Here is a 25,273-nt window from a genome sequence, read left to right on the forward strand (position 1 = left end):
TTCTTTCACATGCGGTCACAAACCGCCACTACGATGAGTTCACGGAGTTTCGCTGTGGCAACCTATCACTTGAGGAAGCCGTGAAGAAATTCAACAGATCGGCTCGCCTATGTCCCGAATTAGTCGACACGAAAAGGAACGAGTTCTACCGATGCTAAAATGTTGAGGCCGAAATACGATGAACGTGGTGGCATACATAGGCCACAAACCATAAAGAACTAGTGAGTAGTGCCTCGATCACAGAGCACTACCGAACAAAGATCAAGCAGCAGAAGCAAGTCTCCTCGATTCCAAAGGCCAAGGAAGTTCAGATACTCGAAATCTCAAGGCCACAGCTCTAACTGGAAAGGGAACTCCAGCAACAAGCGCAAACCAGAGAGTTACCAAGGGACCCAGTTATCCCAAGTGTGCCACTTGTGGGAAATTCCACCCATGGGTTTGTCGCAAGGGCACACGAGGATGCTTTGAATGTGGGCAAGAAGGGCACATGGCCAAGCTGTCGAACAAGACCGGTCTTCCTCACCACAAGCAGATTCAAGATGCAGCCACCGCTTATATCAGATGCAATCCGCCTAGAAGGTCCACTTATCACCCAGGGCACACCTACAGCTATGGCGAATGCGAGGATCTACTCACTCACCGTAGAGGACGAGCTAATGCCTCGACAGTGTCACAGTCGATTAGTATTTTCAAGATAGTGCTACCGTTCTATTTGATCGGGCAACCCATTCTTATATAGCTGTGGCATCGCCGAAGTTAGCAATACCCCGCAGGTACTCAGAGTCGCTTAACAACATTACCTTCGGAGAAGTTATGGCATCCACGCACCGGCTCCGAGCAGTGCCGTCATAATAGCAGACTGAGAACTCTTTTGTGATCTGATAGTGCTAGACATGACTGACTACGATGTCATATTTGGAATGAATTTCCTGATCAGATACGGTGCCTCCATAGAGTGCCGTAAACAGAAAGTCGTATTCCAACCTGAAGCAGAAGCACAGTTCGAGTACTTCGGGGAACCCAAGAGAAAAAGGCCAAGAAGTTTCTCTCAGCTCTGGAAGTACAGAAATTATTGGATTCAGTCTTTCTCAAAGTTGCTCCTATGAAGGGAGTGATGAGATTTGACAAAAAGGGACAATAGTGTTCTCTGAAATAGACCAGGGAGTAACGGCACGACCGACGGTCGACGGTCGACGACCCGAGGGTCACCAAATGGGCCGCCAAATGGACCGCCAAATGGGTCAGGTTGTTACAATGAAAAGAGGCCCTAGCTGTGAGAGTAGACCTACACAGATAGTGGACAGACAAGTTAAGAGACTAAGAAACAAAGAAGTTAAGAGACTAAGAAACAGAGAAGTGCCACTAGGAAGTTAGTTGGAAATGTGAAGACAGCATGAGATAGAAATGTCCAGAATTATTCTAAGTTCGAGGACGAACTTTTTATAAGGGAGGGAGAATTGTAACACCCCAAATTTCATGATTTGGAGTCCTAAAAGACCTTATTAAAATCTAGAAATGCTTTAAAAAATTCTAGAGATTTTTAGAAATTTTTAGAGTATTTTTATGAAATTTTTGGAGTTCGTTTGATATTTTTACCAAGAGGAAAAGGTAGAAAAAAAAGGGAAAAGAATATGTTGAAGTCGGGTTTTGAACCCAAGAGCTCGGACCCGAGCAAAACCGGATCAACCAACTGGCTAGCAATTGTTGCTTGATTAAATAAAGGAAGAATCTTATTTAATGAGTAGAAGTTAATAACAAGAATTAATAGATAAAAATTGGTTACAGGCAGGATTTGAACCCAGCTCCTCGGCCCGAGCAGAATCCGGCCCAGCCAGCTGAGCTACACGGACTTTGTCAATCCAATATGGAGAAAATTGATATTAAAGCATAGTTGTGATTAAAGCCGAGTATAAGAAAGGGAGTTAGGTTTTGATTTTCCAAAAACAAAACAATTCCTCCCGAAATTCTTTCCTCTCCTTCTCCCTCGCGACGGCGCCGTCTCTCTCGGCGGAAACCAAGAGGAAGCTAGGTTTGGTTTTTTCGGCGCCGGCGAAGCTTTGTTCCAGCCATCCTTCATCGGGGGTGGTCATCCCGACGGAGAAGAACTCACGGGCACAAGAAGAAGCCGACGATTTTGCAAGATCCGAGCCCTTCAAAAACCCTAGAAGCCTTCTCCTTCCTCCTTCTCGGTTGTAAGTGCAAGAACAAAGGGTGAGTTGCTTCTCACCTGCAGTAGGAGTAGTTTCGAGCTTCGATTTGCTTTCTTTGCTTCCATTGTAGTTCGGATTCGGTTTTGAGGGTATTAGGTAGTAGCTGGTTTGGTTTCTGATGCAGAAATTGGATTCCTCAGTAGGATTTAGCAGTAGGATCCATAATTTAGCTTTAAGGTTGTTTATGTTCCTTAGTGATGCTTTCAGATTTTGGAACAAATTGTTTTATTTGTTTATGTTCCTTAGTAGACCTATTCTTTTGTAGCTTAATTAGACATGCCAATTTGATTTCCTTTATAGCTCACTAGACCAGCATGTGTTTATTAAGCATTTTAGCTTCAGTTTTGATGTATATACATATATATGCACATTGAGTATTATGAGTTAGTTTAATCTGTTGGTTCCTTTAGTTTCTGCCGTGAGTCTTAAAGGAAGAATATGCATGATTAAGTTTAGTTTTTGGATGCCCTAACTAATGTTTCGAGCATGAACAGTTTTAAGCTTAAGGTTGAGTTTTAATTCCTTCCTTTGTATTCGGATTTTTCCTATGGCTTCCAGATCATGCTTTACAGAATAGGGTAGCTAGGGACCTATTTGCTTGATGCTTATGTTCTGTTATAGCATGCTTAAAGGTATTCATTTGCTTGATGCTTGTGTTCTGTTATAGCATGCATGTCCTGAATTTAGTCTTGTACATGTGTAGATTGATATTTCATTTATATCATTGAAACAAGCATTATAAAGGTTTTAATTCCAGCATGTATTAGTTTTGTTTTGTGCTATTTGCTGGATATGAATAAGCATGCTTTTATTAGTAAATGCAGAACTTAGTTTGAGTTCCTTTCATTGCTGTTTAGTATTTCCTGATGAAGCATGATATTCTGTTAATTCCATGCAGCAACGATTCCTTTATTTTCTAGATTCTATTGCATGCCTAGTAGTTGAATTTGTTTTACTTTCACAGCATGCTTAAGTTGTTCTAGTTTCCTAATTGCTATTGGAATAACATGAGCAGTTCTATTTTAAGCATGCAGATTTAGTTTTCAGCCTTTAGTTATTTACAGTTTTACATTTAGTTTAAGCTTGTATACAGAATTTCCAGTACGTAGGGTGTGTTCTAGTGCACACCAAGTGCTTGATAAAATGCTTAGCTCAATATAATGCTACAGTAGGCATTTTAATAGCTTAGTTAATGCAGTAGAAGCATTTAAAATCACTTATTTAGTCTTGCTTCAGCTTATATGGGACTACGGTCCAATGGGTGGGCTCCCACAGTCGCCTCTAGGTTCAGATAACCTAGTTCTAGGTTCAGATAACCTAGTTAAAGCAAGATAAGAAAATTAGCTATGAAATCAGTATTTTATTTTCAGCAATGGCACTGTACTGGATTAGATATCCATTGGGTTGGGCTCCCACAGTCGTCCCTAGGTTTAGATAACCTAGTAAACCCTACTAGACTCGGAACTTGCAATCCCGGGTTTAGTTAGGGATGCGCGCACAGCAAGTACAGTTGCCGGGCCCATCAGCAGCATGATTATTATTTTAATCTATTATGTAAATAGTTTTCAAAACTTCACAAATTAGTTATGTGAATACAAGTTAGACTCAGTTTAGCACTAATTAGTTCAGCTTATGTATCAGTTCAGTTTCTTATTGATACACATGATAGTTCTATGATTAGTTTTACATGTTAGCTTTTCAGTTAGTTTCTTCGCTATTATGAGCATGATTAGTTGTACATGTTTAGTATTTCAGTTAGTATGATTCCTTTATTGATTTATGAGCATAATTAGCTATACATGTTTAGTATTTCAGTTAGCATGATTCCTTTGCTATATATGAGCATGAGTAGCTATACATGTTAGCTTTTCAGTTAGTTGTTTTCTTTGCTATTTATGAGCATGAGTAGCTTTACATGTTAGTATTCAGTTTTAGCATGTTTTTATTTATATACATGCATATCGAGTTTTGTGAGTAGATAGCGCTCACTAAGCTTTATGCTTATAGACTGCATTTCCTCCTACTGCAGATAAAGGAAAAGCTAAAATATAAGGAAGAAGGCGACAAGGAGATGCTGTGACGGTGTGTGATGTGTGGACTATGGAGATCCTTGAGACTTAGCTAAAGAACTCACTTAGTTTAAGATTTGTTATGTTTCATTTTCTTTTCTCCTTAATGCTATGATGAAGTTGAGATTGTAATTGAGTTTATTTCCGCATTTGTAGTTTGATACCTCCTATTGTTGGAGTGATATGGTTGTTTGCCATTGCTAGAGTAGTTTCATATTTTTATTGTGCTATTATACTGCGTGGTTATGAAAATATCTGTTCCAGCCGCCTGTGGCTGAGTATACATGTTATGTATCCCAGTTTGGGGTCACCGGTACAGGGGAGACTCTGCCGAAATTTTTCGGTAGGGTTTTCCTAAAGATTTTTATCATACCGGTTAAGTAGAGTTAGTAGTCAAGTAGCGTCCACCTTTAGAGAATAGTAGTAGTGTAGAAAGGTGGGTCGTTACACCAGGAACTTTTCTCTGGCTGGTATCCACATAGATGAGGGCGACGGTACCATGTCTTGGCGGAGGGGGGCACAGCACCAGCACGACCCAGGCGCACAGGGGGAGGCCGAGCAGGATGAGTTCATGCTTGCACTGTTTCCGGAGGAGGCTGTTCCACCTCCACCACCAGCTCGAGCACCACGTCACGCACCACGCACTCTAGCCGACCGCATGACTGGACTAGAGAGGGCCATGGCGAGTCTCCAGCAGGAGAACTCTGACTTTCAGCGTGAGATGCGGCGAGAGGTCTCCGAGTTACGAGCTGACGGACAGACTCGACACACGGAGCTGATGACACTACTCCGTTCCTGGGGATCTGGACCACCCCCTTCCTCATCTCAGTAGCTCTAGTTGTGACACTTCAGACATTTACATCACTTGTTAGTTGTGATACTTCAAACATTTACATCACTTGTAGTATACTTATTGATCTATCTAGTGTTCTTTCTGATATGAATTGAGCATGTTCAATCTTAATAGACTAGGAGTTTCAAATTTCAAAAACATTTTCAAAAATGGCTTTCTCAAATTATAGGTTGAAACATATTGTGTTTTCAAAACCTTCCTTCTTTTTATATTTTCAAATAAAGTTTTAGCCTTAGACTAGTTCAAAATCCTTAGAAAACATGTACCCATAGGACTAGTTTTTGAGCATCTCACCAACACCTAAGGTTTACCTTGCTTGTGTTTGACAAACATAGAAAGGGGTGAGATGCATAGGCCAACTGTCTGGACTTAAGATGCTTATTTCAGTGCATCAGCATAAGTCTGGACGTTAAATACAAATCAGACATTAATCAGATTAAGTTCATCAGTCAAGTCAAACACTGACGGCTTATAATCAACTTAATCTGACTAACCAAGTGATGTTGGTGCAACCTTAGGTCAAGGTTGACCTGGTTGACCTGACTCGAGTTGACCTGACTCGAGTTGTGTTTTGATGTTTGACGATGTTTGACGAGAAGAGAGTTGTATTCTTGATGTTTGACAAGAATAGGTGTTTGGGAGATTGTAGGTGCAACCTTAGGTCAAGGTTGACCTGGTTGACCTGATTCAGGAAAAGTCCAAGCAGGGAGCTTGGTACGCGAAAAGTCCAAGTATGGAGACTTGGCACTGGAAAAGTCCAAGTACGGAGACTTGGCACGGGGAAAAGTCCAAGCAGGTAGCTTGGCACGCGGAAAGTCCAAGTATGGAGACTTGGCACGGGGAAAGTCCAAACAGGGAGTTTGGCACGGAAAAGTCCGGTGAGTGAAGCCAGCAGTGGAGAAGTCCTGTGAGTGAAGCCGGGCAAGAACTCAGAGGTGAGGCGTTGAAAATCCTAGTGAGTGAAGCTAGGTGAAAGTGGAAGTCCTGGTGAGTGAAGCCAGTCAGTGGAAAGTCCCGTGAGTGAAGCCGAGCGGTGAAGTCCCGTGAGTGAAGCCGAGCATTGGAAAAATGTGAGGAAGCTGTGAAACCCTAGTGAGTGAAGCTAGGTGAAAGTCCCGTGAGTGAAGCCGCAAGGAAAATCTAGATAGATCAAGGGTGATCAGGACATCTGGTGTTGAGAAGTCAGGCAGGTCAAGGGAGTGACCGGATACTGACACAAAGAGGAAAGTCCAAGTGGGTCAAAGGGATTGACCGGACACTTGGTAGGGAGTCTTAGCAGTCAAGGGAGTGACCAGATGCTACATGATGTACCAACAGTCAAGGTTGACCGGATGTTGGTTTGGGAGACTTGGGACTTGGTTTGGGCAAAACCAAGCTCGATCGTCACCGCACCGATCCAAAGGATACGCTGGTATTTGATCGGTCCCGACCGATCGATAACAAATGAAGGCACGATCGATTCGGAGCTTACCGACGTCCGGGACCGATCAAGATGGAGCCCGATCGATCCGCAAGACCGATCAGCGATATCCCGATCGGTCCGCCAACCGATCAGTGACGATCTTGAGGAGTGCGAGGAACCACATCAATAAGCCCGATCGGCCACAGACCGATCGCATGACTGGTCACCTCGACGACCGTCGAGATCAATGCCCAGCGAAGCTTGAAGCGGCGAATTCCCAGCGGACCGATCAGACACTCTCGATCGGCCTGCGGACCGATCAGGCACTAGCTGCGACGCAACGGCTATATTCCTTCATGTTTTCTTCGCAGTATAAAAGAAGCTGCTGGGCTTCGCTGTCGCCATCGCTCTCCTTAGAACTTCGTTCTTGTGCTCTAGAGCTTCGCTCTACCGCTATCGAGCTTTCCGAGCTCCTCGCACCGAAGCTTCGCGAGCTTCTCAACCGATTCTCGTCACCGCCGCCGTGTGAAGTCGCTTCATCACTCCAGTCAACAAGAAAGGCAAGCAAGTGTTTCATATTGTTTTTTGCTTTCTTGTATCTGTTGTACTCCTATCTTGCTTGTGCAAGAAACATTGTGGCGAGGTTTCTCCACCCAGAAGGAGTATATTGTATTAGCCGGTTCTCCGGGGACTCATCCACCGACGGATTGGTAGGCTTCGTCCACCTTACGGACACGCCGAGGAGTAGGAGTTCATCTCCGAACCTCGTTACATCCATCGAGTTTGAGGTTTGATCTTCTCACCGTTTCCTTTCTACTGTTTTATTTCCGCTGCTAACTCGATTTGTAGAAAGAAAGCGAATTTGGGGTCAGCTATTCACACCCCCCTCTCTAGCCTCCGTACGAAGGATCCTAACAAGTGAAAGCTACTATCTTCTGATAGTTAGTTAGTACCTAATTGGTTAGACAGCTGTTTAATTTTAAGTGTCAAGTTCAGGGGGAGAAATTAATTAAAATTTTGTATGTTTGAAAAATGCTTTTGTACATCTATTTTAAAACTTACTTATTTTTGAACACTAGTTTTCAAAAAGTTAAATTTAACTGAGTGTTTGAAAAATTGGAAGTTTAAAAATCCCACCTAATTTTTAAAACTTGATTTTAAAGTTGAAAATTATTACAAATTTAAACTTATTCAGTTTTGTAACATATGCTTGAAAATTAAACTTTCCAAACTTAGTTTTTATCAAATTAGCTTTAACAAATTTATTTTGGCTAAAATTTTACTTGTTTTTTTAAAAATTAAAATTTTGCTTAAAAACTAGATTCAACTTAGTGTTTGAAAATTGGAATTTGAAAAACCTGATTTGAAAAATTCTACACGTTTGAAAAGTTAAACTTGATTAACTTTAAACTTATACTTTTTAAAATTCATTATTGCAAATATTATCTTTTGAAAATTACTCTGCAATCTAAGTTTTTCATAACTTAGCTATTTTTCAAAGGCTAAAAAGTAAAATTTAAAGCAAATTTTTTATGTTTTAATCTAGACTCCCCCAAGTCAACTTGACTATTTTTTTAACTTGGTTTTAAAAATTATACTTTTATCAGTATCTTTGAATTTTGAATCAAAATTAGATATTTTCCAAAATTAGCTGTTTCTTAAATTAACAAATTTTTATAGTAACTCTACACTATGCTTGTTTACCATTGCCTATTTTTGATGAATGCCAAAGGGGGAGGGTTAGGTGGTTAAGTTAGCTAAACCAAATTGAAAACACCAAAACTAACTTTAAAAAAAACCATGTACCTATTTTATTTATTTTTGCGTCTTTTCACTAACTTAACCAGGTTGTCATTCCATCAAAAAGGGGGAGATTGTTGGTGCGGGTAGCACTAACGGTCTAACCTAGGTTTTGATGAATGACAAATGGGTTAAGTTAGTTTTGTTGTTGTCTGACACTTTGATCGAGTGTGCAGGAGAAGTCCAGACAGGTCGACGGGCTGACCGGATGTCTGGCAAGAAGTCCAGCTAGGTCGACGGGCTGACCGGATAGCTGGCGAGAAGTCCAAGCGGGTCGACGGGCTGACCAGACGCTTGGCAAGAAGTCCAGCTAGGTCGACGGGCTGACCGGATAGCTGGCGAGAAGTCCAGACGGGTCGAAGGGCTGACCGGACGTCTGGCAGGTAAGTAAGGTAAGTCACTGGAGGGGAGTGATTGCGAGGACGCGTTCCCGGGAAGGGAACATTAGGCGTCGATCCGGCTTAGATCCATTTCGGTTATCTAAGTCGAGATCGTGACTAGATTCCGGTCTCGGAAAGACGGAATCTAAGTCATACTTTCTCTGTTAATTCATTGTGCTAACAATCTGTGTTGCAGGGTATATTTTGCCTCGGACTAACCTTGTTTTGCAGGAGAAGGAATCTCTGGAAAAAGGTGGTCCGGCGCCGAGGCAATTTTATCCTCTGCGTCGCCTCGCCACGCCACATCGCACCAGGGCGGCCGGAAGGGATCCAGGCCCCTGGAGCAGCATATAAAAGAAGCCCCAGGGGTGGAGCTTCTGAAGAACATCTCAGAATTCCCAGATTGCTTTGCTGCTCTGTGCTCCAGCGACGCTAACAAAGCTCTGACAACGCGCCCTTGCTCTTTAAGTTTTCTTTTCTGTCGATATAGCTTTGTGTTTTGTTTCATTAGCATTTATTGTACTCTTTTTGTAATCACATTCGAATTGCTAGTGATTGCCCAACGAAAGTGGTCAAGGACCACGGGCCTTCGAGTAGGAGTCGTCACAGGCTCCGAACGAAGTAAAATCAATTGTGTTCATTTACTTTTCCGCTGCGTACTTTTACACCCGAGTTTTCGAATCGATATTCACCCCCCCCTCTATCGAACGTTCACGGTCCTACAGTAACCACTTGTATATCCTTTTTGGTTGAATTAGTAGAAAAATATTACAAAAAAATTTTCTAAATAGTACAAACATAATATTTACCTATTAATGCAGGGTGTTATTATCTATGTAATAATGGATACATAAATGTTGAGGGATTCTTGACTCCCTACAAGTGAGTAAGATATTATAGGGATGCTTGGGGCAACCGCACAGTCAGACCACAAAATATGAAGGAGTTATTTAATTGGAGGCACTCTTAAGCTCGCAATATCATTGAACGAGTGTTTGGGTTGCTAAAAAAGAGATGGCCTATCCTTTAAAGTCGATCCTTCTACCCGTTGAAAGCACAAAACAAAATCATAATAGCTTGTATTCTATTACACAATTTCATCCGATCGCAGATGCAAGATGATCCTATGGAAGAAGTCGATGAGCATGATGGTAGCCCGAGTTATGACACATAAGATGATTACATAATTAGTTTTGAATCCTTAGCCGACTAGGATACTTGGAAAGATAACTTTGCAATGTTATTGTGGAACAATTAATAATAATTAATTGATTGATGTATTTCAAACTTTAGTCACTTTATTTTGCTATATATGTACTATTGTCCTTTGTGGATTCTATGTTTATTATTTTATGATATTATCTACTGATGTATGAATTACATCATAGTTGTGATATTATATTTCCTTTCTTTGCCTATTCTACGTGCTGAATATTTGTCAACATATATCACACATCTCATATCTTTTTTTTATAGGAATAAGAGGTCATCTGCTGGGTAGCTATGGATAGTGGATCAACGTCCGAGAGTCTAGTTGGAAAAGGCAAGAAAGTACAAAAAACACGACATAGCTGGAGTGCACATGAAGAAGTTTTAATTCAAGCCCTAAAAGATATTATCTGTTGGATCGACGGGGCCGGCTAGAAGGGAGGTTGAATAACCTACAAATTTCAAAACACAACCATTCTCGAACTCTTAACTAACACTTGCATAAAATAGCTAAACAGAAAATAACAAAAAGAAGAGGCACACAGAGATTGACTTGGTTACAACCAGGGAGGTTGTTAATCTAAGGAAGCTGATCACACTAAAAACTCCTTCAGGCTGAGAAGCCTCTTACAGCAATGAAACGCAGAAAACAGAAGCTTAAACTTTAAAGAACGCACATAAGTGTTGGAAATGCTAATTACTGAGTTGATTGAAAGCTTCTAGACCACGGCTATATTTATATCCTTAGTCGGGACGCTTGGAAGGGTTCCGAGTGCCCTGGGGGGATAAACTTTATCCCCCAACGTTTAGATCGAGTCAAAACTCGATCTGGTCAAATATTCTGTTCCGGGCGCCCCGGGCTGGTCTGGGCGCCCCGAACTATTCGGGGTGCCCTGGACCCAAAAGTCAACTCTAGTTGACTTTTTCAGTCTGAGTCCTCTGCTTCGACTCTGGTCTCCTCAGTCTGGGTCTTCTGCTCCGGTTCTGTCTGCTTGGGTGATCTCGAACATCCGGAATAGGGCTCACCCGAACCCAACTCCCGGTCTTCTCGAGTAGGCTTCCGCTCCGGCTTCTCGTCCCTCGGAATCGCCGCGTGTTTCCTTCTCATCTGCCAGCATACTCATCCTTAGTCTTTATCCCTCAGTCACACCCCGCGCCGACCTTCTCGCTAGCTGCGTCTCTTGCTTCTCGAGCAGTCTTCCGCTCCGGCTTCTCGTCCCTCGGAACCACCGCACACTTCCTTCTCGTCCGCCGGCATACTCTTCCGCAGCGCCTAGTCCCTCGGATGCACCGCATGCCGTCCTTCTCACTAGCTACGTCTTCCGTTCGACTACATATGCTCCTAAGCTCCTACACACTAAGACACAAGGTTAAAAATACACAGGACCTAACTTAACTTGTCGATCACACCAAAACAACCTTGGGGTTCCAACAATCTCCCCCTTTTTGATGTGAGCAACCTAAGTTAAGTTAGGGTAAAGATAGACATAAAATAAGCTAACTAAATTTACAATTAAGTGCAAAAAAATAAAAACTTTAGTCTACCTCCCTCTAGATTTATATTTTTTTCTTCTCCCCCTTTGACCACATAAAAAAATGGGGTTCCAAGAAAAAATCTAAGGGTAAAAACTTAGAAAATTTTGAAAATTATTTTCCAGAAAAATATTTTTACGTCAAAAGTTTCTAAGTTAAAAAGATTTTTGAAAAATATTTGCTAAGGCAAAAAGTTCTAAGTTAAAAATAAAAAAAAATTCTTTAGTAAAACTTTAAGTAAGAAAGTTTTCTAAGTAAAGTTTTAAGTAAGATAATTTAAAGATTCTGACTTAGGCAACTTTTAAAAAAAAAAATTGGAAAATTTTTCTAAGTAATTTAAATAGAAATTTCTAAATTCAGAAAAGTTTTTAACTTAGGCAAAATTGATTTTTGAGAATTTTTTCAAAAAAAATTTACTCAAAAATTTTTTAAGTAAAAATTATTTTTTGAAAAAATGTTATAATAACCTTTTAAAGCATTATTTAATTTTAATTTTAATTTTAATACTTTAACATAAGGTTAATTAAATATTTTATTTCAATATTTTGACTTCCAGGTAGTGGCGAGGCACTAGGCCTTCTTGATTATTGGAGCAACAACCACTTTCTTAGAAAAAGCCTCATAAAAAAATTCATTGTTTAATTTTCTCACTGAAAGTGCTAATTTTAATTTTAAAATTTAGTTTAAGCACGATTTAGGAACCCAATATAGGTTTCAGCCTACTGGATTAATTAAAAATTTCTTAGGGACATATTTTCTTGAAATGTTCCTAATTTGTCTCGGGTGATATTTAAAATACCAATTTAAATTATTATATTTTCTAAAATTGGTTTTGGATGAGCATGCATAGTTTTTCAAATTGTCCACTTGAATTTTCAGATTTTGATTTTCTAATTTCAATTTTTCATTTTCCAATTTTGATTTGTCTAATTCTTCTAAAGGACAAGATTTAGCTAATATTACTTTTAAATTTTTGTTTTCCTTTTCTATTTTACAGCAGTCTTTAGTTAATAACTTAACAAACTTAAAAAGTTTATCAGGAGGTAGAGATTATACCTGACTTACCTTGTCGATCTCGTTGTCCGTGTCTCCCCCTGAAGTGTTGCTTTCTTCCGACGTAGCTCCCCCTTCATCGATGCTCTCGATGCTCATTTCGGAAGAGCTTGAATCGCAGTCGTCATCTTGATGACTTGCCATTAGTGCGAGTCCGGAGAATGCCTCAACTTCCGATTCGGACGACGTATCGTCCCACGTCGCCTTTAGGGCCTTGCGCTTTTGGACAGGCTTCTTACCTTTATCCTTGTCCTTGTTCCTTAGCTTAGGGCAGTTGTCCTTGACATGCCTTTCTTCGTCGCAGTGGTAGCAGCGGATCGTCCTTTTCTTTCGACCCTGCGGATGGTTAGTAGTTCTAGATTTGCATAACTTCTTAAAGCGCCTTACCATCATTACCATTTCCTCGTCGTCAAGAGAAGACTCCGACTCAAGTTCGTCTCTCGATGCTTTAAGGGCGACGTTGTTCTTGGGCTCCTTCGAACCTGCGCATCTTGATTCGTGCACTTCAAATGTCGAGAAAAATTCTTCTAATGTAATCTTTTCTAAATCTTTCGAAATATAAAAGACATCTACTAGTGATGGCCATTTTGAATTTCTCGAAAAAGAATTTAAAGCGTACCTTAGCGAATCTCAGTTACTTACCTTTTCTCCGAGAATCGACAGCCCGGTGATGATTTCTTTGATTCTCGAGTGCAGATGCGCAACTGTCTTGTCTTCCCCAAGTCGTAGGCTAGTGAGCTGATTGCGAAGTAGATCCCGTCTAGCGAGCTTGGCTTCGGACGTTCCTTCGTGCAGCTCAAGGAACTTTTCCCAAAGTTCCTTTGCCGAGTCGTAGTTCCTGATCCAGTTGACTTCCTGTGGCGGAAGAACACTTAGTAGATGGTATTCTGCTTTGCCGTTCGCCACGTAGTCGGCCTGCTCCTTTTTTGTCCATTTATATTTTTTCCCCTTCTGGAGCTACAAAGCCAAATTTCATTATTAAAATTAAATCAAAATCTGTTGTAAAAAATACCTACATCCGCTTATTCTAGGTAGCGAAATCCCCTTCGACTTTCGGCGGGTAGATGCTTGGTCCGACCTTTATCTTTGTTTCGATTGGCGGTTAGTCCTCCTGAAGCACCTCGGCTCTGATACCACTTGTTGGACCGTCGGGGATGGCTAGAAGGGGGGTTGAATAGCCTACAAAAATTTAAAAACGCAACCCTTCTCGAACTCTTAAACTAACACTTGCATAAAATAGCTAAACAGAAAATAACAAAAAGAAGAGGCACACAGAGATTGACTTGGTTACAATCGGGAAGGTAGTTAATCCAAGGAAGATGATCACACTAAAAACTCCTTCAAGCAGAGAAGTCTCTTATAGCAATGAAGCGCAGAAAACAGAAGCTTAAACTATAAAGAACGCACACAAGTGTTGGAAATGCTAATTATTGTGTTGATTGAAAGCTTCTGGACCAAGGCTATATTTATAGCCTTGGTCGAGGCGCCTGGAAGGGTTCCGGGTGCCCTGGGGGATAAACTTTACCCCCAACGTTCAAATCAAGTCAAAACTCGATCTGGTCAAATATTCTGTTCCGGGCGCCCAGAAGGGTTCCGAGCGCCTCGGGCTGGTCCAGGCGCCCCGGACTGTTCGGGGTGTCCCGGACCCAAAAGTCAACTCTAGTTGACTTTTTTCGGTCCGGGTCCTCTGCTTCGGCTCTGGTCATCTCGGTTCGGGTCTTCTGCTCCGGTTCTATCCGCTTGGGTGATCTCGAACATCCAGAATATGGCTCACCCGAACCCAACTCCCGGTCTTCTCGAGCAAGCTTCCGCTCTGGCTTCTCGTCCCTCAGAATTGCCGCGTGTTTCCTTCTTGTCCGCCAGCGTACTCATCCACAGTCTTCATCTCTCGGTCGCACCCCGTACCGACCTTCTCACTAGCTGTGTCTCTTGCTTCTCGAGCAGTCTTCCACTCCGGCTTCTCATCCCTCGGAACCACCGCACGCTTCCTTCTCGTCCGCCGACATACTCTTCTACAGTGCCTCATCCCTCGGACGCATCACGTGCCGTCCTTCTCGCTAGCTGCGTCTTCTGCTCGACTACCTGTGCTCCTAAGCTCCTGCACACTTAGACACAAGATTAAAAATACACAGGACTTAACTTAATTTGTTGATTACACCAAAACAACCTTGGGGTTCCAACATTATCAACAAGGGATGGAAAAGTGAGAATAAATTTAGAGCTAGGTACTTGACTTTATTAGAAAATGCAATGCGGGTAGCAATCCCAAGGACAAATATATGTGGAAATCCACATATAAACTCAAAAGTACATGTGTGGAAGAAAACACATGGTATTTTGGTCATGATATTATCCCAAAGTGGAGTAGAGTGGAATGATACTGACATAACCATTGAGGCTACTGATAAAGCATGGGAAGCAATCATTCAAGTATTTTATGTAAGCATGCTTCAATGATTTCAACAATGTTGTGTAGTTAATTAGTTGTCTAATTCTTGCAGTCAGACCACACCGCACGATCAATGAGGTACCAACAATGGCCTTATTATCAGGATTGGTGTGAAATTTTTGGAAATGACCGGGCAACAGGTGAACGTGTCGAGACCTTTACATCAGCCCACCAAGAAGTCGTTAACATGAATTACGAAGTAGCAAATGACACGACAGATGGTGGTAATTATATATATCATGGTGTTGAAGGGGATGATGAGTCACTGTTTGCAACACACACTTTGTCTTCTAAACCAAGTTTAAGTGCAACCTCCAATAGTAAGAAATGAAGGAACGTGAATGAAAGTGGTGATGCTATAGTTGAAGTCATCAACAACCTCGCTGCCATAACCAAGGACACAATGAAGGATTTGATCAAAGAGCTAGCAATGGAGGAGAATATATCAAATGCACAGGAGAAGGCATTGGATGCCTTGATGGTGATAGCAGAGCTAATGGAGGAGGAGAAAGTGCTTGTTGCTGAGTTGTTGGTGGACAACTATAATAGTTATCACTGTTCTTGCACCTCAATGATAAGGGAAAACTAAGCTTAGCCAAGAGGTTGTTGCGTAGAGGTTAACAGTTTGGATGTGTGCATAGGTACTAATTTTGCTAATATTAAGAACTTTTGTACCTTTTTGGATGCCTTAGCTAGATATATTTCGAACTTATGACTTTTTTAAATGCTCGCTATGGTGAACTTGCTGGGACTTTGTAATTTATGGATAGTAATGTAAGAATTACAACATGGATGTTGTTTATGTTAAGTAATACACAATGTAAGTTCATGGCATAAATATCAAATTATTTATATGATCTCTTTTGTGCTGGATAATTTTAACTCATGCAGCTTTGTTAGCAGGTTTGATGGCTATGGAAGTCATCTATCTTATGGATCAGGATTATCTTGTGTTGTTTGCTGGATTTGTCTATCTCTTTGGAGGGTTTCTTCCCTCCAATTGCTCTAGTGTGATTGATCTAGGTGGTATGTTGATAGATTGGTGGAATGGCTAGTTTGTGTGATGCTTTGTGGGTGTTTCGTGTTATGTTTGAAGAGGATAGAATAGTACAATTTTCTGTTATTTGCTTTTTCTTCAGATTTTGACAAGATTTGGGTTGTATGAAGTCGATGGCTTTGGGATTTTGGTTAAGCTATTATGAAGTGCAGGTGTGCATGTGTTATGAAGAGGAGATGTTGTTTTGCTGATACGAGTTTTCTTGAATTGTTTGGCAAGGAACTAGTGGAAATTGTGCTTTATGATGGGTTTTTTGGAAACTGGGTGTGCTGAAAACTCTTGGCCACTTGCGGTATTTTATTTTATCAAGATATGCTAAATTCTGTTAAGTTCAACATGGCTACAATGAGTTATCTGATGATGCAGAAATTCTAAATGGGAAGTTTTTGTTGCTTAGTTTGTATATGTTTTGACTGATACTCGTGGTTGCATATGGGGGAGGAAATGGTTGTGTTGTGTAAAGTTGTTAGAGTTTGGTTTTAATTATCTTGAGAGATTATTATAAAGCAGTCAGAATCTTTGTAAATAAGCTATATTAGAAGGTCAGGTTTGACCCCTCTTCTAGGATGGTTTCTTTTTGTTTTAATTATAAATAAAAAATTATTTCAGTATGCAGTATCTTGACGAAACAAATTTGTTTAGTCAATCTAGAAGAGATGGTAGTAAGTCACAGACTGCTAGTAAGTCACAATTCATGTAGTGATCCGAAGCCTTTCCCAGCATATGCTCATTTGGCTTTTGTTAACATGATAACATGAATTATAAAGGAGAAGAAGAAGAAGAAAAGGAGCATGTAGCCATGCTCACATAGGTTCTATTGGTATATTGGAAGACAGTTGCTTTGATATTAAATCTGAGCAAGAGAATGAAAAGGCCTGCCAAAATCCATCCTCCAAAAAACAATTGTCTTGCTTATGCCTACACCACCAACAAATACCATGGATTCTTCAAGAGCCCAATCCTTACTTTGTTTAAATGTGACTTTATGCAGTTTGAATGTGTAAGTACCCCGTGAAAGTTTTGATGTGATCAACCAAGTGAAGTTAGGTCCTGTTATCTTTTAGTTGCCTTATGTCTAAATGTGCAGGAACTTAGGAGCACAAAAAGTCGAGCGAAAACGCAGCTAGTGAGAAGAACGACACGGGAGAGAGTCTACCTGCTCAGTGTGTCTGAGGGATGATGCGCTGCAAAAAAATACACTAGCGAATGAGAAGAAAGCGCGCGACATTTCTAAGGGATGAGAAGCCAGATCAAAAGGTTCCTCGAGAAGACCGAAAAATGAGTTCAGGTGAGCCCTATTTTGGATGACCGAAATCACCCAAGCGAGCGAAGCCGAAGCGGACTTCCTGGATAGAAAGTTAACACTGAGTTGATTGGAGTCTGGGCACCTGGAGCTATTCCGGGCTCCCAGACCACTTTGGTTGGGGCAAAGGTGCCTCGCCGAGGCATCCTTGTTCGAATGTTGTCCGAGCCCTCAGAGTTGTTCCAGGCGTCCAAACCAGATAAAATATTATATTTTACCCGTTGTGTAATCGTTTGCGAGGAGATAAGATTTGCCATGCTAGGGGCGCCCAGAGAGGGTCTAGGTGCCCGGACTATGCCACATCAGCACACGGTTGTTTTCAACCAGTGGACTATAAATAGAGCCATGTTCTTCTCCTTTTCGAATAACACACTCCGTACTTCAAGTTCAATTCAATTCTTCACTTTTGAGCTTAATTTTCATATATGAGGCTTCTCTGCTTTCGACGTTTTGTTCGAGAAGGAGATTTTCTTACTAAGGCTACTTTCCATGGAATAGCAATCCTCTGATTGTCAACCAAGTAAAAATCTTGCTTGCCTTGTACTTATTTTGATTTTATTATTCTATTTAATTAACTGTGTAATTATGTTAAGCCTGATTATTTGAGAAATGTATTGGTTTGTTTTATTGTGTAGAGCAATTCACCCCCTCTTGCCGGCCACAAGGGACCTAAAATTAGTATCAGAGCAAGGTCGTCTCAGAAGGACTAACTGGCAATTAAAACAAAGGCAATGGTCGTAATAAGCATCCACCCGTCGAAGTTCGAAGGAGACATCTCACACTGGAAGAAAAAAATAGAGGTATATTTTAAAATCGATTTTGATATATTTTTAATTTTGAAAATAGTTTTACAGTACCTATAAATAATAATAGCGAGTTGAAAAAAGACGAACACTAGACGAAGAAGGAACAAGCTGAATTTGTAACAAATGGAAAAATAGAATTCCATCTGTTAAGCGCGTTGTCATCACAAGAGGCAAACCGAATCGAAGTCTATGAGTCTATAAAGACCTCTAGGAAAAATTTCTAGAGCTTCACGATGGATCATCAGAAGCCAAGCTCGCAAGGGGAGATCTACTTCGGAACCAACTGGCGAATCTATGACTAAAGAAAGGTGAAACAGTTCCTCAACGGCACGCCAAGCTAAAGGAGCTAGTCATTGAACTTACAAATCTCGGAGAAAATGTAACGAACCAAGATTTGTTAAGGTATGGCCTTAATGTTTTTACTAGAACACCTGAATAGTCAACCCTAGTAGATGCATATTATATCTCTAGGGACCTGGAGGTAAGTAATTTAGAGAAATTATTTTCTACATTTGAAATACATGAAACTAGATGTGCATATCTAAAGAAGGAGTCCAAACAGAATATACCAGAGTCTGAAACTTCTCTCGACGATAATGAAATGACATTTATGGTAAGGAAGTTTAAAAAATTCTTTAAAGCTAATCAATTCAATCAAGTGCAGGCCAAAAAAAAAAAGGAAAAGGAGAATGAGATGTTATCACTACAATGAATAAGGACACGTCAAAGACAACTGCCCAAAATTGAAGAATAAAAATAAGTACAAGGACAAGGGTAAGGACAAAAGACTAACCCTGAAGAAGCACAAGAACCTAAAGACGACATGGGATGAAACCTCAGAGTCAAAAATTGAAGCTTACACCAGACTTGCGCTGATGACAAGTCATGAAGAAGATGAAGAAGCAAGCTCATCCAAGATGAGCACTAAGAGCATCGATGAAGGAGGAGTAATGTTAGAAGAAAGCAACACTACAAGGGAGCATCAAATAATGAGATCGATAAGGAAAGTCAAAAACGATCTCTACCTTCTGATAAATTATTTAAATTTATAAAAATACTGTCAAAAAATTCTTGTATATTAGAAATTAAAAATGGAAAATTTAAAAAGGAAAATGAGGAATTAAAAATAAGCATAGCAACATCTTGTCGATTAGAAGATTTCAACAAGATAAAAATTAAAAATAAAAAATTGAAAGTAGAAATAGAAAATTTGAAGAATTATGCATGTTCACATGTTCAACAAAATAGAAATTATCGAGCACTTAATTGATATTTTAGATATCGTAAGGGCTAAATTAGAAAATTATCATCAAAATATAATCCGAACAAATTTCTAATTAATCCAATAGGTAGAAACCTATATTGGGTTCTAAAATCATATTTAAACTAAAAATAATTATACATGCTTTATTTTAAATTTGAATTCATAATTTTTACTTAAAATTGTCTAACATTTGTCATATGATTTCTTTTCAAATTAATTTGATATTAATTTTTACCAGAAAGAGGGTTTCATTACTTATCAATATAAAAAATTTCAAATTTTTTGTATCGTTGAATTATTTTTTATGAAGTTTTTAACAAAAAATTATATTTTTTAATTTAAAAATATTTCGCAGCTTTATTTTTGCAAACTTTATTATTCTATAAAATTTTATCATGTTTTCTATACAAGAAAAGATTTTCAAACTTTTTTAGCCAATTATTGAATTTTCTATAAATTATTTATCCAAATGCTAATTTTTAATATAAAAAATTCTTAAAGATTCAATTTTTAAAATTTATTTTTTTTGCAAAAAATATTTGCTCTATTAGATTTTTTAAAAAAAATCACGATTGTTTGAGTTTAGAAATTATTTTAAAGTATATTTTTTTTAGAAAATACAACCTTATGTAAAAAATAATTTATTATTGCTTAAATCAGTTTCATTTTTTCATGCAAATTTTATCACAACTTTAGATATGTCAATTAATTGTTATAAAAAAAAAATTTATAATTTTTGAGAACTTAAAAATTATTTAAAATTATTTTTTTCAAAACTAAATAAATCATAAAAATCATATTTTCAAACTTTAAAATTCATTTTTTTTTAATGATCGACATTTTTTTTACCCTTAGAGGTTAATTCAAATTCATTTCCAAATTGTTTTCCAATATTTCCACTATTTTTAATTTGATCAAAGGGGGAGAGTTAAAGATTAGTCAAGGTGAGGGTAATTTTATTTTATATTAAATGTTATTAATTCCATATTAAGTATTTGCTATTTCACTATTATTTATTTTTTATTTATCCTAACTTAACTTGGGTTGCTCACATCAAAAAGGAGGATATTGTAAGTACCCCGTGATAGTTTTGATGTGATCAACCAAGTCAAGTTAGGTCTTGTTGTCTTTTGATGTCTTGTGTCTAAGTGTGCAAGAACTTTAGAATACAGGAAGTCGAGCGAAAGATACAACTGGTGAGAAAGATAGCACGGGAGAGAATTAATGAGCTTGGTGCGTCCGAGGGACGAGGCGCTGCGGAAGAGTATGCTGGCGGACGAGAAGGAAGCGCGCGAGGTTTCCGAGGGACGAGAAGCCGTAGTGAAAGGTTGCTCAAGAAGGCCAGAAAATGGATTTGAATGAGCCCTATTTTAGATGGCCGAAATCACCCAAGCGAGCGAAGCCGAAGCGGACTTCCTGGACAGAAAGTTAACTCTGAGTTAACTGGAGTCAAGGTACCTGGAGCTATTCCGGGCGCCCAGACCACTTTGGCCGGAGCGGGGGCACCTCCCTAAGGTGCCCTTGTTCAAAGGCGGTCTGAGCACCCAATACTGTTCTAGGTGCCCAAACCAGATAAAATATTATCTTTTACCTATTGCTTAGCTATCTGCAAGGAGATAAGATTTGTCATGCTGGGGGCGCCCGGAGAGGGTCCGGGTGTTTGGACTGTGCCACGTCAGCAAACAATCATTTTTGACTAGTGGGCTATAAATAGAGCATTGGTCTTTTCCTTTTGAACAATATACTCTGTACTTCAAGTTCTATTTAGTTCTTCACTTTCGAGCTTCATTTTCGTGTACGAGGCTTCTATGCCTTTGACATTTTGTTCGAGAAGGATATTTTCTTATTGGGCCTACTTTCCTTGGAATAGCAATCCTCTAATTGCCAACCAAGTAAAAAGCTTGTTTGTTTCGTACTTATTTTGATTATATTATTTTATTTAATTAACTGTGTAATTTTTGTGTTGAGCCCGATTGTTTGAGAAAAGTATTGGTTTGTTTTATTGTGCAGAATAATTCACCCCCTTTGCCGGCCGCAAGGGACCTACAGAAGGGACTGATGACTTTTATGCACCACGTAACTGTATTAATATGTCAAAGTATTGAATGCTCACCATACCAAGTTTTCCATAACATAAGTACACATAACAAGTACAACAGAAGAGTATACATAAATAGTTTTCCAAATTGTATACACTATATTATCTTGAAATAACAACGTAATTATTAACTTACTTGCAAACCATTATATTTCACACATCACATACAATATATTACATTGACACTAGAAGAAAATGAAAAGAAAAATCAAAATAAAAAGTAGTGCACATATAAAACCAAAACAACAACAAACTAATTAGCCCGCCGGACAACGGTGTGTGCTTGATGGTCTTGCTCTGTAACCCACCTGTGTTAGATTCCATCACCCCTTCTACTGCTACGTATTGTTCTAGCGCATGTATATGGTGAGGACAAGCTTGTGAGCTACAGGTTGCCTACAACATGTGTGTGTAATGACGCATCCTGTTGTGATTGTAGGATGCTTGAATTTGGGAGGTAGTTGATGTTGGGACCGATGTGTCCACTAGAGGGGGGAGTGAATAGCGGCTCGTCGCGCTTGCTTGCTTCGTCTTGATGATGATATGCAGCGGAAATAAAATACAAGACTCACACAACGCTAACAAGTAGATTTACTTGGTATTCACCTCAAGAAGAGTTGACTAATCCAAGGATCCACACACGACATACTCCTCTGTTGGATCGAAAGCGCTAGAGGGGGGTGAATAGCGCTCGTGGCTTTCACTCTTTTCGAATTCGTAAAACTATCGAGTTATAAAGTAGCAGAAATAAATAAATAAAACAATCAACACACAGAAGCACACCAAGATTTACTTGGTTCGGAGCCTAGGGCGACTCCTACTCCAAGGCCCACGCTCGTTGAGCGTTTACGTTGGGCAACAACTATAATCACGAAAGAGTATTACAAACTAAGTACAATTATGAACTGAAATAAACTTTATACCGACAACAACTAGATTGAAACTGAAGCTCCGAGTCATCGGGATGTCGTTGCAGCACTTTGGGATTGTCTCGTAGGCAGCTTGTAGCGTAAGGATTGCTTAGAAATTGTTGTACCAAGCTGCTGGTCGAAGTCCCCTTTTAAACAGTGCTGGAGGCACCTCCAAGCTTGTCCGAGGCGCCTCCAGGCCGTCAAGTCGCACACGTGGATCAGCTCTGATCTGGTCGCACCTTATCCCACTGAAGGCACCTCCAGGCTGCTCCAAGGCGCCTCCAACGCCTGGTCCAAGGCACCTCCAGTGACCTCCGAGGCGCCTCCAGCGTCTTGGGATAGTTGGCTTCGGCTAGCACTCGAGGCGCCTCCAAGCCCCATGGAGGCGCCTCGGACACTGTTCATCCGAGGTTAAAGATGCTCCTTTGTTCCTGCAAATTGTGTTAGTCCCAAACACAAACCCTGCAAAACAAAGTTAGCACATGGATAATATGATAAATATACTTGACAGTCGTCAGACTGTCCGGGTCTGATTTCGGATTTCCAATCGGAAACCCTAGGTCGACCCGACGCCTACTGTTCTCTCTACGGGGAACGCGTCCTCACCTACTCCACTCAGGAGATTTACATGATGCCAGTGTGATCCTCCAGATCGACTGGGCTTTTGCTCAGCGTTCGAAGCTTCCGGACTTTCTGCTGGACTTCCACTTCCCGGCCGGTCCAGTCTTTCACCTGGTTCGCGACACCAGGACTTTCCACCTAGGGTTACCCACCCTAGGACTTTTGCCTGAAGCTCTTGACCCGCCAAGACTTTCCGCATAGGGTTACCGCTCCCTATGACCTAGGGTTACCACCCCCTAGGGTTTTTCACCTGCTTAACCGCAGGTAGGACTTTCCTAAAACACTCAATTAAGTGCATTAGATCACAAAACAACTTAACTTTGAATTCCTTTGCCATTATCAGAACAATGGTCGATCGTCGGATGCTTCCCGCACCAACATCCTCCACTATGAAATACTCCTTCTCGGTCGTAAACGAAGGGGAGAAGCCTCGTACAAACCTAATCACACAAATACAACTCACACAAGAAGAGAAATACAAAAATACAAGTGAAAGCACACTCTTCTTGCTTACTTGTTGTGTGTTGTTGTTGTCTCTTGAATCTTGGAGATGCACTCCAAGAACCCTCAAGAACTGGCAAGAAACTTGGAGGAGATCACTGGTGAAGATCGCAGAAAACCGCAGGAGAAGAACGCAAAGTTTTAGCGAAGAAAACACTCCACCCAGGTTTTATACAGTGCTCCCAATTGATTGAATTCATCCCCAATCGATTACCATGTCACATCCGCACAATTCCAACCGTCCATCACCTGCAATCTACTTAACGGTCACTTCCCAATCGATCGACCGATCGATTGGGACTTCCTGAATCGATCGCCCGATCGATTCAGCTCCTTTCTGTGCTCTCACGATCGCGCGAGAACTTCTGCTGCCCAATCGATCGACCGATCGATTGGGAAAGCTTCTGTGCTCGCGATTTCACATCTCAATCGATCAGTCGATCAATTGGGCCTTCCTACAATCGCAGCACAGTCCAATCGATCGATCGATCGATTGGACCTTGTTCAATCGATCACCCGATCGATTAAACACTCTGAACTTGACTCAAACTCAAGTCCAAAGTCCCAAACCCAACTCCCGGTCAACCGTGACCTGTTGGGTCTCCATACCTAGCATTTGGCCATACCCGACCAACCTCGAACTAGCCTTCTAGCCTCCTCCATCAGCCTTACATCCCTCAGATATCTCCCCATCCTTCACGTCTTACCTTCAAGAGCTTCCTTCGGCCTCATCCTAGTTGTCGGGTTCTCCTTGCCAAGTCACACTAGAGCTTACCTTGCCAAGACCACATGCTTGGACTTACAACCTTTTCCAAGATTACACTTGGACTTTCCAAATGCCTGGCTCCTCACCAGGACTTTCTCCTTGCCAAGATCACACTTGGACTTTCCAAATGTCTGGCTTCTCACTAGGACTTTCTCCTTTGCCAAGATCACACTTGGACTTTCCAAATGTCTGGCTCCTCACCAGGACTTTCTCCTACCTAATTCCTCACTAGGACTTTCCCGTTGCCTGGCTCCTCACCAGGACTTTTCTCCTTTGCCAAGATCACACTTGGACTTTCCAAATGCCTAACCTCCAGTTAGGACTTTCCCAATCAAGTTTCCTGTCAATCTTGACCTACTTGACTTATATTCTCATCAACTTGGTCAACCTGTTGACCATCTCCACAACTAGACGATTGCTCCAGCAATCTTCTTATATTGTCAAACATCAAAACTCAAATCCCGACTCAAGGTTAGTCAAACTGGTCAAACTTGACCTAGGAAAATTGCCCCAACAATCTCTCCCTTTTTGATGTTTGACAATACCTCTAAGTTAGGTTAAATCCCATAGTCTTAACCTCTCCTTTATACCAAGGCTAATTCTCATAGCCTTAACCTCTTCTTGATCACAAGGCTAAATCTCATAGCCTTAACCTCTTCTTTATCACAAGGCTAAATCCCATAGCCTTAATTCCTTCTTTATTAGAGGGCAAACTCCCCCTTCTTGGGATGAAGGCCTAACTTGACCTCCAATTCTCTCCCTTTGTCACACATCAAAACCAGAAAATAAACTCTTCTCTATAAGAGTTAACTCTACGTTGTTAACAACCCCACAATGAAGATCTCACATTTTTCATTGCCGACAAAGCTCCCCCTTGAGCTCTACTTCACTTCACAATGCTCATCCTAGAGCATGCATCAACTTCCCAATGAAGGTCCGATCCCCTTCATTAACCCAATGCTCCCCCTTGAACAGTAATCTACTCCAC

Source organism: Zingiber officinale, chromosome 4A (genome assembly GCF_018446385.1).
Source record: "Zingiber officinale cultivar Zhangliang chromosome 4A, Zo_v1.1, whole genome shotgun sequence".
In the NCBI taxonomy this organism is placed as follows: Eukaryota; Viridiplantae; Streptophyta; class Magnoliopsida; order Zingiberales; family Zingiberaceae; genus Zingiber; species Zingiber officinale.